Raw genomic sequence first — 13,181 nt, 5'->3', positions numbered from 1 at the left:
TGTGACAGAGAGACACTGTAAATACCTGTAGCTCTATGACAGAGAGACACTGTAAATACCTGTTTCTCTGTGACAGAGAGACACTGTAAATACCTGTTGCTCTGTGACAGAGAGACACTGTAAATACCTGTTGCTCTGTGACAGAGAGACACTGCAAATACCTGTTGCTCTGTGACAGAGATACTGTAAATACCTGTTGCTCTATGACAGAGAGACACTGTAAATACTTGTTGCTCTGTGACAGAGAGACACTACAAATACCTGTTGCTCTGTGACAGAGAGACACTGTAAATACTTGTTGCTCTGTGACAGAGAGACACTGCAAATACCTGTTGCTCTGTGACGGAGAGACACTGTAAATACCTGTTGCTCTGTGACAGAGAGACACTGTAAATACCTGTTGCTCTGTGACAGAGAGACACTGTAAATACCTGTTGCTCCGTGACAGAGACACTGTAAATACCTGTTGCTCTATGACAGAGAGACACTGTAAATACCTGTTGCTCTGTGACAGAGAGACACTGTAAATACCTGTTGCTCTATGACAGAGAGACACTGTAAATACCTGTTTCTCTATGACAGAGAGACACTGTAAATACCTGTTGCTCTATGACAGAGAGACACTGTAAATACCTGTTTCTCTATGACAGAGAGACCCTGTAAATACCTGTTGCTCTGTGACAGAGACACTGTAAATACCTGTTGCTCTGTGACAGAGAGACACTGCAAATACCTGTTGCTCTGCGACAGAGACACTGCAAATACCTGTTGCTCTGTGACAGAGAGACACTGTAAATACCTGTTGCTCTGTGGCAGAGAGACACTGTAAATACCTGTTGCTCTGTGACAGAGAGACACTGTAAATACCTGTTGCTCTGTGTCAGAGAGACACTGTAAATACTTGTTGCTCTGTGACAGAGAGACACTGTAAATACCTGTTGCTCTGTGACAGAGAGACACTGTAAATACCTGTTGCTCTGTGACAGAGAGACACTGTAAATACCTGTTGCTCTGTGACAGAGACACTGTAAATACCTGTTGCTCTGTGACAGAGACACTGTAAACAGCTGTTGCTCTGTGACAGAGAGATACTGTAAATACCTGTTGCTCTGTGACAGAGAGACACTGTAAATACCTGTTGCTCTGTGACAGAGAGACACTGTAAATACCTGTTGCTCTGTGACAGAGAGACACTGTAAATCCCTGTTGCTCTGTGACACAGAGACACTGTAAATACCTGTTGCTCTGTGACAGAGAGACATTGAAACAGCTGTCAGTCCAAGTTTGAGACACACGTGACTACCGATGTTTTGTTTGAAGATATGCTATTGGGCCAGAATTGGCTCAAAAGCCTGAGTGAAGGATACTTAAACTTAGTGCAAACTGGCAGTTCATCCCCATCAGTGTCCAGATCTCCATCGCTGTCTCTACTTGTTAGACTCTGTGTTGTGCAAGAACTGGATTCTGTTATAAAGCAGCAGATATGAGAAATGATTATTTATTGTGACATCAGTAGCATGTGAATAGCTGCAAGTTTGCATGTCTTGAAAGAGTTTGTGGCAGTTTGAATAGTGATGTGTTGATTTAGGGTTAATCATTCCATAAAAGGCTGATAAATACGGTTCCAATATCAAAGTGTTGCAGAACAAGAAATGGCAAGTTAGCTAAATATGAAAGGTCTAAGAGATTGTCACAAGATTAAAACAATGAGAACAGGAAACCGAGGGAACTATAGACTCTTATAAACTGACCTAGGAACGATATAAAGGAACAGCCGGAAATGACAAAGGCAGAATCTTTTTATGTTCTTTCATGGGGTGTGGGATTTTGAAGACAAGGTAGGGGGTGGGGTGTGGGGTGGGGTAGGGGGTTGGGTAGGGGGTGGGGTGTGGGGTGGGGTGGGGTGGGGTGGGGGGTGGGGTGGGGGGTTGGGTAGGGGGTGGGGTGTGGGGTGGGGGGGTGGGGTAGGGGGTGGGGGGTGGGTAGGGGGTGGGGTAGGGGGTGGGGGGTGGGGTAGGGGGTGGGGTAGGGGGTGGGGGGTGGGGTGGGGGGTGGGGTGGGGGGTGGTGGGGTGGGGTAGGGGGTGGGGGGTGGGGTGGGGTGGGGGGGTGGGGGGTGGTGGGGTGGGGTAGGGGGTGGGGGGTGGGGTGGGGTGGGGGGGTGGGGTGGGGGGGTGGGGGGTGGGGTGGGGGGGTGGGGTAGGGGGTGGGGGGTGGGGTAGGGGGGTGGGGGGTGGGGTGGGGGGGTGGGGTAGGGGGTGGGGGGGTGGGGTAGGGGGTGGGGGGGTGGGGTGGGGGGGTGGGGTAGGGGGTGGGGGGTGGGGTGGGGGGGTGGGGTAGGGGGTGGGGTGGGGGGTGGGGTAGGGGGTGGGGGGTGGGGTAGGGGGGTGGGGGGTGGGGTGGGGGGGTGGGGTAGGGGGTGGGGGGTGGGGTAGGGGGGTGGGGGGTGGGGTGGGGGGGTGGGGTAGGGGGTGGGGTGGGGGGTGGGGTGGGAGGAGGTTGGGGGGGTGACATCCCATAAAATGTAGCCCAGTGTGTAGGTGATTGGTATCTCACTAGACCATTAAGTACCCCACCTGCACGCAGGGCACCCCCTGAATGAGGTGCCCCCCCCGCCCCCGTATTCCCACCATTGTTCTGCCCACTCCCACCTGACTGCCCCCGTCAAGCCTATAACAAGACTATCCGATCCTCAGTTACCTATTTACACATCACGGGTGGGCTGCCCATTTTGGCACCCGCCCACCTCGCGTGTTTTGGGGGTGGGCAGGAAGGGGGTGAGTTAGCCACCCACCCCGCGCCCCTGACATGCTCGGCAGGGGTCACGTAAGATCCAGCCCCTTGTTCCATACTTGGGAACTTGACTCGTTGCTATGACCTACCTCTCAAGCCAAGGAATTGCGGTGTGCTGTTCCTGCCCAGACCAGGCCATGCATATTCTATGTATTGATTTGCACTTGGGCTTTCTCCCTCTGCATCCAGGCTCCTGGGGTCCTTAGGAAAAGGGCCATCAATCTGCAAGACAGGAGAGAACAAGAGTGACCTAACACTGAGCTGTGACAGGGCTGATGCTCTCCAATGAAGCACGTTGGCCATGTGGGGCTCAAAAGGAAAAGCTTAAAGAAAAGGAGCAGGAATCATAAACTCACACAGCCTAACATCTGGTATGGAGAGAGATGTGTGGGGTAATCCCAGGCTTTGTGGACGAGCAAAGTAAATTGCTTCATTGTATTTGAAGAGATTGCAAATGAGAGTGTGACTGTACCTCATACCCCACCAGCTTGTATTTAAGTCAAACCTTTAAAGTAATAAAATGTCCCAAGACGCTTTGCCGGAGCATTATGGAAGAAAGTTTGACACTGAACTGGATAAGGAGACATTAGAGGTAAAAACAAAAAATGCTGGAAAAACTCAGCAGGTCTGACATCATCTGCGGAGAGAGAAACAGAGTTAACATTTCGAGTCCGTATGGCTCTTCAGAACTCTGAAGCAGAGTCATATTGGACTCGAAACATTAACTCTGTTTCTCCCTCCACAGATGATGTCAGACCTGCTGAGTTTTTCCAGCATTTTCTGTTTTTAGTTTTGGATTTCCAGCATCCGCAGTATTTTGCTTTTATCTTCAGGAGACAAAAGACTCAATATCCAAAACCTTGGTCAAAGAGGTAGGTTTTAATGGGCATCTGAAAGAAGGAAAGAGATAGTAGAGAGGCAGAGGGTTTAGGGAGGGAATTCCAGACTTGGGGCCCAGGCAGCTGAAGGCACGGCTGCCAGTGGTGAAGTGATTAAAAGCAGAAGTGCTCAAGAAGTCATAATGGGCAGAACACGGGATCTAATGGGCGGTGTGGGGCGGTGTGGGGCTGAAGGAGATTCCAGAGATAGGGAGGCCAGAGAGAGATTTGAAAACAAGGATGAGAATTTTAAAATCCAGTGGTTATTTAACCAGAAGTCAGTATAGGTCAGCAAACACAGAGGAGATGAGGGAGTGGAACTTGCTGGAAGTTGGGACACGGGCAGCAGAGTTTCGAATGACCTCAACTCTGCAGAGGGTTGAATGTCAGAGGCTGGCCAGGAGTGCAGTGGAATAGCCAAGCCTAGAGTTACAAAGGCATGGATGATGTTTTCAGCAGCAGGTGAGCTGAGGTAGGGGTGAAGTTGGACAATGTTACTGAGGTTGAAACAGGTGAATGGCACAAATGGTCTGGTTCAGCCTCAGACAGTTGCCAGGGAGTCAGTAACTAGGGAACGGAGTTGGGGAAGGCATCCAACAACTGTGGCTGTTGTCTTCTCGAAACGTCATTGGGGAAATTTTCTGCTCGCCCAATATTGGATATAGAAAAGCAGTCTGATCATTTAGAGATAGAGGTGGGGTCAAGAGAGGTGGAGCGAGTATTGTCAGCGCACATGTATAATACTTGATGCCAAGATTTTGGGTGATGTTGATGAGGGGGAGCATGTTGATGAAAAGAAGGGAGCCAAGGATAAATGCTTGGGGTAAACCAATATCCCAGGAGAGAAAAGAGAAGCCACTTCAGGCGATTCTCTGGCTACAACAGGATAGACGAGAAAGGAGCCAGGGAAATGCAGCTCCAACTAACCAGAGAACACTAGAGAGGTGTTAAAAAAGATTTGAATTTCTAAACCACCAGGCGTTTCAAAGCACTTTACAGCCAATAAAATACTTTTTGAAGTGTAGACACTGTTATAATGTATGAAACATGACAGCCAGTTTGTGCACAGCAAGCTCCCACAAACAGCAATGGGATCATAATCAGATAATCTGTTTTTTGTGATGTTTCTTGAGGGATAAATATTGGCCAGGACACTGGGGAGAACTCCCCTGCTCTTTGAAATAATGCTGAGGGATATTTCACATCCACTTGAGAGAGCCTTACCATCCCATCCAGCAGTGCAGCACTCCCTCAGCATTGCACCGGGAGTGTCAGCCTGGAGTGGGGGTAGAACTCATACTTGCTGAATCAGAGGCAAGATGCTCCTAGCTGAGCCACAGCTGACACACTGTGTTAGAGCAGAATTTCATGCATTATAGTAACCATTATTAATAAATTATTATTATTAATATAGTATTATGTGACATCGTCACTATAATGTAAGAGTATTATATTGCACAGTTACTTTAGAGTGATGTTCCAGGCAGTCACTAGGACCATCAGGGGTTCTCCGAACGAGAGCATGGTGGGCGGAGTAGGAGTAACGACTGGGACTGGAATGGCTCATGGTCTCCTAGTGGAGCCTGGAAGAGTACACCTGGAGGAATACTCCTGGAGGAATACTCCTGGAGGAGTACACCTGGAAGAGTACACCTGGAAGAATACACCTGGAGGAGTACACCTGGAGGAGTACACCTGGAGGAATACACCTGGAGGAATACACCTGGAGGAGTATACCTGGAGGAGTACTCCTGGAGGAATACACCTGGAGGAGTACACCTGGAGGAATACACCTGGAGGAATACACCTGGAGGAGTACACCTGGAGGAATACACCTGGAGGAGTACACCTGGAGGAATACACCTGGAGGAGTACACCTGGAGGAGTACACCTGGAGGAATACACCTGGAGGAGTACACCTGGAGGAGTACACCTGGAGGAATACACCTGGAGGAATACACCTGGAGGAGTACTCCTGGAGGAATACACCTGGAGGAGTACACCTGGAGGAATACTCCTGGAGGAGTACACCTGGAGGAGTACACCTGGAGGAATACACCTGGAGGAGTACACCTGGAGGAATACACCTGGAGGAGTACACCTGGAGGAGTACACCTGGAGGAGTACTCCTGGAGGAATACACCTGGAGGAGTACTCCTGGAGGAATACACCTGGAGGAATACTCCTGGAGGAGTACTCCTGGAGGATTACTACTGCATCTCCTGGCCCACAGGGAAATCTTTTTTTAAAAAATTCAAACCCCACTTCCCTGGGCCTCAGACCCTGGACCAGAGTTGTAAAAGCTTCCCCAGGTGTGTTAACACTGTCCGCAATCTATGCGGCCTGGGGTTAAAATAAAATTGTGGGTCAAATGACATTACCCGTTCCATTTTAAGGAGGCCTCTGGTGTGCCCGGTGCCAAAATCGTGCCACATGCACACTGGTCAGCAAAAATACCCCTAAAAAAAATGCATGCCACAAAGAGGGCAAATACAGGGGAGATGAGGGAGTGGAACTTGGTGGAAGTTAGGACATGGGCAGCAGAGTTTTGAATGCAGAGGGCTGAATGTCGGAGGCTGGCCAGGGGTGCCGTGGAATAGTCAAGTCTAGAGTTACAAAGGGATGTTCAGGAGCCCCTCGTGCCTCATTCTCCTTAGGCACAGGAGGTTAAAATTGGACCTCATGTTTCTTCACGTGTGTAAAGTCTCCCCTGCCCTCCTTCCTCCTTCGAGAAGGTCAATCACATGTACCTGATCTTCATCTGAAGGTCTGATCCGCTTACATCTCTTTGCTCTGGCTGGAAGATAAAGAATTACATGACATGAGATGGTAGCTCACGACAATGGCATTGAGTTTAACGGGACTGTGCCCTATCCTAAACTACAACACAATCACAACCACTGGGCACACAGTGACGTTTACTGATGTCTGCCAACCATAGCTCACACTTTATCACCTGGGATGATGATGACCACCAGACCAGAGTAAAGAGGAGGATGAGGGCCATTCACAGAGGCACGACTGACAGCTCTGGTGGAGGTTGTTAAATGCGGGAAAGGTTGTACTAACGCCAAGCATTTAACAAGAGTAGCCCAGTGTACATGGTGGCTGAGCACTCTGTCATTCGTGTACACGTTGGGATGTGGAGGAGGATGCAGAGGTCAACTGAAGTGCGGCCATGAGAGATTTTGCAAATGAAAATGAGGATTTTGAATTCAGTCCACTAGGGGGCGGCATTTCCCTCTTTTCCGAAACCCTCAGTCGGAAGTGGTGATCTTGAGTGGAACGATGGGAAGTACAGTTCATTGCCTTGTTTCCCTCTGACATCAATGGAGAAAGCAATGACAACACTTTAATACTGCTTCAATGAATGGAAAGCACTTGGGATGCCAAGGTCACAAATTAAAATTAAAGAATTTCCATAAATATCTGTTTCTCACCACTTGTTTCAATGCATTAAACACAGGCTGTCATAGGAAAACTGAGAGATACCCATCAACATAACAGCTCTTTCCTTTTGTACATTTTTAGTTTTATGGGTACATATCGGATGAGTACAATTCCCCTTTAAATTTGTCCAGTCATAAGGAATAAAGGCTTTCATTTATATAGCGCCTTCATGACCTCAAGGCATCCCAAAGTGCTTTACATTCAATGAAGCACTATTAAAATGTTGTCATTGTTATAATGTAGGAAACCCAATTTGCACACAGCAAGCTCCTACAAACAGAAATGAGAGAATGACCAATGCTGTTGGTTGGGGGATAAATATTGGTCAGAACTCCCCTGCTCTTTTTCCAATAATGTTATTGTATCTTTTATGTTCACCTAGAAGGGAAGATGGAGCCTCAGTTTAACATCTAATCCAAAAGACAGCGCCTCTGACATTGCAGCACTCTCTCAGTGCTATTCTGAATTGTCCGTCTGGATCTTACGCTCAAGGCTCTGGAATGGGACTGAACCCACAACCTTTGGACTCCAAGGTAAGGTGTGCTCTCTGCTGGCGCACAGAAACAAAGGAAAGTGCAACTCCCCCTTCAAACATGTCCAAGCACAATGTGAGCCTGTTCAAATGATACCGTGTTTTGCTGCTAATACAGTCATATTTTATAATGGTGAGTATTATCCGACATCCATTCCTGTCATTATGAAGACCCATGGATTGCTTTGCATGACTTTTTCTTCCCAGTCGTACATTAAAATAATCCCTGGGTCAGAACAAGGATAGAACCAATTTTCGTTGTGTTATTTGAAACTAATGGTCCAATAATTCTTCTGAATTTGAAGGCAAGCTGGAGTCTCTCTGCTTCTGTAAAGCCTTTGTGCTGAATGCTGAAGAGCAAATGTAGGTAGCAGCTAATTGGATTGCATCACTTTGCAGAGGTCAGAGAGACAGAGTTATAGAAAGGGATAGTAAGTGATCCAATCTGCCTCTTTGCTGAATAATCCTTAATGACGCAGGACAGTCTTTGAACCGTGTGCCGACGTGTTTTATAACCGACTGAGCTAGGATGTTATCCCAGTCCATAGTCACCAGTGCCCATTTCAGGAGCCACAATGAGCTTGTGCCAGAACAGCTGATCTTCAACCTAGTCTCCTGGCCCCCAGCTACTCTGTGTATCCGCACACAGAGTTAATAAGTTTTCATTGACAAAATTATTTTAATCTAAGCACTAAAACTGCATTGACTTCACACTGGAATCTGTGGGCGAGCTGTCAATGATGGGGTTAGTGGCAGTGGGATTTTGTCTCGTGTCCTGACACTGACATTAAGGCTGTTGGATAACACTATTATAAAGCACCCCGGTACTAATTGCAAAGCAGGTTATCAGTACAAACAAACCCTTACACTTTACTGTCAGGTTAAGACAAAGAGTGAATTCAGTTCAGTGAAGTTATCAGTTAACCCACCACTGCTGGGTTCATATATTTTGTGCAGGTTTCATGAGCCAAGGCTTTTCCTGCAGGTGGAGTTTTTGTGGTTGTTTCACGATATGAGGCAACTGGTCAAACTGTATTAAAATGATCAGTCAGCAGCTGACAGAGAAACTGTAACAATCAGGACTGGTGTGCGTCAACAGAAGTTTGAGTATCACACTCGGGTTGGTGCTGGGTTCTTCAATCCAACTGGGTGCAGGGGCAGACTGTCCATCTGGGAAATCAGGAGACTGTGAATTTTTCCATGGTGCTACTATTCCTTTCCAATGAAAACTTTTCACCCTTTCAGGAGAGACTCCTTTGTCTGGGAGTGAAAATCTGGCAAACATTCACCCATGTAAATACAGACATACATGACTACATTTAACAGCACCTTCCAAACCTGCAACCTTCTACTGTCTAGAAGGACAAGGGCAGCAAGGGCATGGAACACCGCCACCTGCAAATTTCCCTTTAAGTCACACACCATCCTGATTTGGAAATATATCGCCGTTCCTCCACTGTCGCTGGGTCAAAATCCTGGAACTCCCTCCCTAACAGCACTGTGGGTGTACCTACACCACATGAACTGCAGCGGTTCAAGAAAGCAGCTCACCCCCACCTTCTCACGGGGCAATTAAGGCAATAAATGCTGCCCTTGCCAGTGATGCCCACACCCCATGAGCAAATTAGAGAAACATATCACAAGCATGGATACACCCATGTAAATATACATACATGCACAGACTCACTCACAACCACACACACACATGTATACACACTGACACACAAACATATGCAGATGTCTGCTGCCCTGGTTTGGGACGTTCACCTTGTTCCTCAGTTTAAAGACTCACCATTCAGCCGACCCTCTCTGTTGATTTTTACTTGTTGGAAAGTCTGTGGACAAACAGAAATTGGAATGTGATTGGTTATTTTGAGTGACATTTTTGTACTTACAACTCTAAGTTACTTCATGGTAACCTGGAGGTACAACAGAAATGTTTTCTTTTAGATAGATATATTTAATCGTGTTATGTTCCTTCTGCCTAACAAATTTGATTGAATTTTTTGAGGAGGTGACCAGGTGTGTTGATGAGGGTAGTGTAGTTGATGTAGTTTATATGGATTTCAGTAAAGCCTTTGACAAGGCCCCATATGGGAGACTTATAAAGAAGGCAAATGCCCATGGGATACAGGGTAATTTGATAAAGTGGATTCAAAATTGGCTTAGTTGTAGGAGACAGAGTGTGATGACAGAAGGCTGCTTTAGTGACTGGAAGCCAGTGTCCAGTAGCGTACCACAGGGATCTGTGCTGGGTCCCCTATTATTCGTCATTTATATAAACAACATAGATGACTATGTGGGGGTAGGATTAGTAAGTTTGTGGATGACACAAAGATTGGCCGGGTGGTTAATAGTGAGGTTGAGTGTCTTGGGCTACAGAAAGATATAGACAGGATGGTCAAATGGGCAGATAAGTGGCAGATGGAATTTAACCCTGAAAAGTGTGAGGTGATACACTTTGGAAGGAGCAATTTGACAAGGAAGTATTCAATGAACGGCATGACACTAGGAAGTTCTGAGGAACAAAGGGACCTTGGCGTGTGTGTCCATAGATCTCTGAAGGTGGAGGGGCATGATAGTGGGGTGGTGAAAAAGGCATATGGGACACTTGCCTTTATCAATCGAGGCATAGATTACAAAAGTAGGGAGGTCATGTTGGAGTTGTACAGAACCTTGGTGAGGCCACAGCTGGAGTACTGTGTGCAGTTCTGGTCACCACATTATAGGAAGGATGTGATTGCAGTGGAGGGGGTGCAGAGGAGATTCACCAGGATGTTGCCTGGGATGAAACATTTAAGTTATGAAGAGGTTGGATAGACTTGGGTTGTTTTTGTTGGAGCAGAGAAGACTGAGGGGCGACCTGATCGAGGTGTACAAGATTATGAGGGGCATGGACAGGGTGGATAGGGAGCAGCTGTTCCCCTTAGTTGAAGGGTCAGTCACAAGGGGACATAAGTTCAAGGTGAGGGGCAGGAGGTTTAGGGGGATGTGAGGAAAAACCTTTTTACCCAGAGGGTGGTGACTGTCTGGAATGGGAGAATACTACCCCTACCCCATAAGGGGATGCATCGCGGGTTAAAATCAATTGTTTCTCTGTGTCGAAATGTACCAACAGGGCTGATGAATGTAACAACTGCTTTACTGCCATAAAATCCTGTTGTTGTGCAGTTTGCCAAGTCCACCTGTGGTTTTTCTTGAGTAAACCATTTAACGGAGCCAGTACTGTTGACAAATTTGGGAGAAAACAGCCATAATAGTTAATCATTCCCAAGAAGGACCTGAGTTCTGTGGCGTTTCTCGGTGCTGGTGCCTCATGAATAGTTCTCACCTTGTCTTCCAATGGGTGAAGGCCCTGGGAGTCGATCCCACGACCCAGATAAACCACTTCTTTTGCTTGGAAGATACATTTTTCTCTTTTCAAATGTACTCCGGCTTGTGAGAAATGCTTCAATACCTCTTCCAGGTTAACCAGGTGTTCTTCACCAGTTAGTCCTGTTACCAGGACATCATCGAGATAAACCACCACATGGGGCAGACCTTGAAGTAAATTTTCCATAGTCCGTTGCAAAGTGGCCCAAGCCAAAGGGTAACCTGGTATAACTCCCTATGTGTGTTGATAGTCACAAAATCTCGAGAGGCCTTTTCTAGCTCGACTTGCTGGTAAGGGTGGCTCATGTCGAGTTTGATATATACGGTTCCCCCTGCCAGTTGGAGTACAATTTATCAATTTTCGGTATAAGTTTCCTGTCTAATCTGGCCACTTTGTTAATGGTCAACTTGTAATCCCCATATATTCACACACGCTGGTCAGGCTTTAGTACAGGAACTATGGGTGCTGCCCATTCCGAAAATTGTACAGGTTGCAAGATTCCCAACCTTTCCAGCCTGCCCAATTCAACATCAACTTTCTCTTGTAATGCACGGGGAACTGGCCTCGCCTTCAGGAATCTGGCAGTTGCCTCAGGATGCACCTGGATTTTAGCTCACAGCCCCTGAATCTTCCCGAGCTCTTCCCTGAAAACGGAAGCATATTTCTGTAAATAATTCTTGCAGATCCTTCTTCTGAGTTGTAAAATCTCAGTCCACTCCAACTTTATTTTCTTAAGCCAGTTCCGACCAAGTGGACTTGGACCCTCCCCTGCTACCACAATCGGGGTAAATTATCAGACTGGTTTCCACACTGCACTGGGACCTTGCGTAAACCTATTACCCACATGTCTTCACCTGTATACGTCTTTCATTTAGCATTTGAATTGTCCAGATTTAGTGAGTGGTCTCCTCCATTCAGATATTTGAATGTTTGTTCCCCTATAACTGCCGTGGATGCCTCTGGGTCCACTCCCATTCGGATGGGTTTTCCGGTGATTTCCACTGTCACGTAGACTGGCTCTGCCTTACCCATTTTTAAGTTGTGTAGTGAGTAATATCTGACTCTGTTTCTTCTGTTTCCTCTGTTATGTTGATTTCACGATTTCTACCTCTTTTTTTAAAATCTTGTCTCAATCTGTCTTTACAATATCGCACAATGTGCCCATTGAGATGGCAGTAAAAATGCTCAATTCTTTTAAATTGTCGTTTGTTTGCAGACTGTCTGGTTCCATTTCTGCCATTATTATTGTGGGTTTCTCTGTTAAGCCATTGCTTCTTGCTGGTCTGTTAATGCCGGCTGTTTCCTACCTTTCCGTGGAGCCCTGCACTTCCGCCCCATGTCTAACCGGTGCTTCCCTCCCAACGCAATGGACGGCGCCATTTTGTGCTCCCTTGATTGCTTCTGAGTCCCTGACTGTGTCTCCATTGCGAGCGCCAACTCCAGCATCTTGCTGAAGTCTAAATTCGTCTCTGACAACAACCTTTTTTGCATGGCGTCTTCATTAATCCCACATACTAATCAGTCTATGAACATGTCGTTAATCGATGGCCTGAACTCACAGTGCTCTGTCAGTTGTTTTAAAGCTGCTACATAGCAAGCGACTGTCTCTCCAGGGGCGCGACACCTCAAATTAAATTTAAAACGCTGCCTTGTTACCGCGGGTTTCAACTGAAAGTGGCTTTTCACAAGATTCACCAACTCATCAAAGCTCTTGGAATCTGGGGCATTGGGGGCCGTTAGGCTAGGAATTAGTTTTACTGCCACGTGTTGATAAGAGGATTGCTCGCCTCTTCTCGTCCCCCGATGTGTCGATGGCCAAAAAGAAGAACGCGAGGCGTTCAATATAATGTGACCAGATGGTCTGATCAAACGGTTCGATATGGCCAAACTGTGGCATACTGGAGGGAGATAACATCGACGACTATGATGAAGGCTGTACTTACAATTGCCCTGCAAGGTATGGCTGATTCACTTCAGTGGAACTTTCGCTGTTTTTCTTGGTGTTGTGGACTGGTCGTGTTTTGCCTCGTTGCCAGTGGTTATGTTCCTTCTGTTGGGTCGCTTTGCTCAGTGAACTCGGTTGCACACCTATCTACAGGTGAGTGAGTTGGCAAACAATATACTGCAGTCGTAGAGCCCAATGTAAGGTGAAACAC

Source organism: Cetorhinus maximus, chromosome 28 (genome assembly GCF_964194155.1).
Source record: "Cetorhinus maximus chromosome 28, sCetMax3.hap1.1, whole genome shotgun sequence".
NCBI lineage: Eukaryota > Metazoa > Chordata > Chondrichthyes > Lamniformes > Cetorhinidae > Cetorhinus > Cetorhinus maximus.
Note: the sequence above shows the minus strand (reverse complement) of the source record.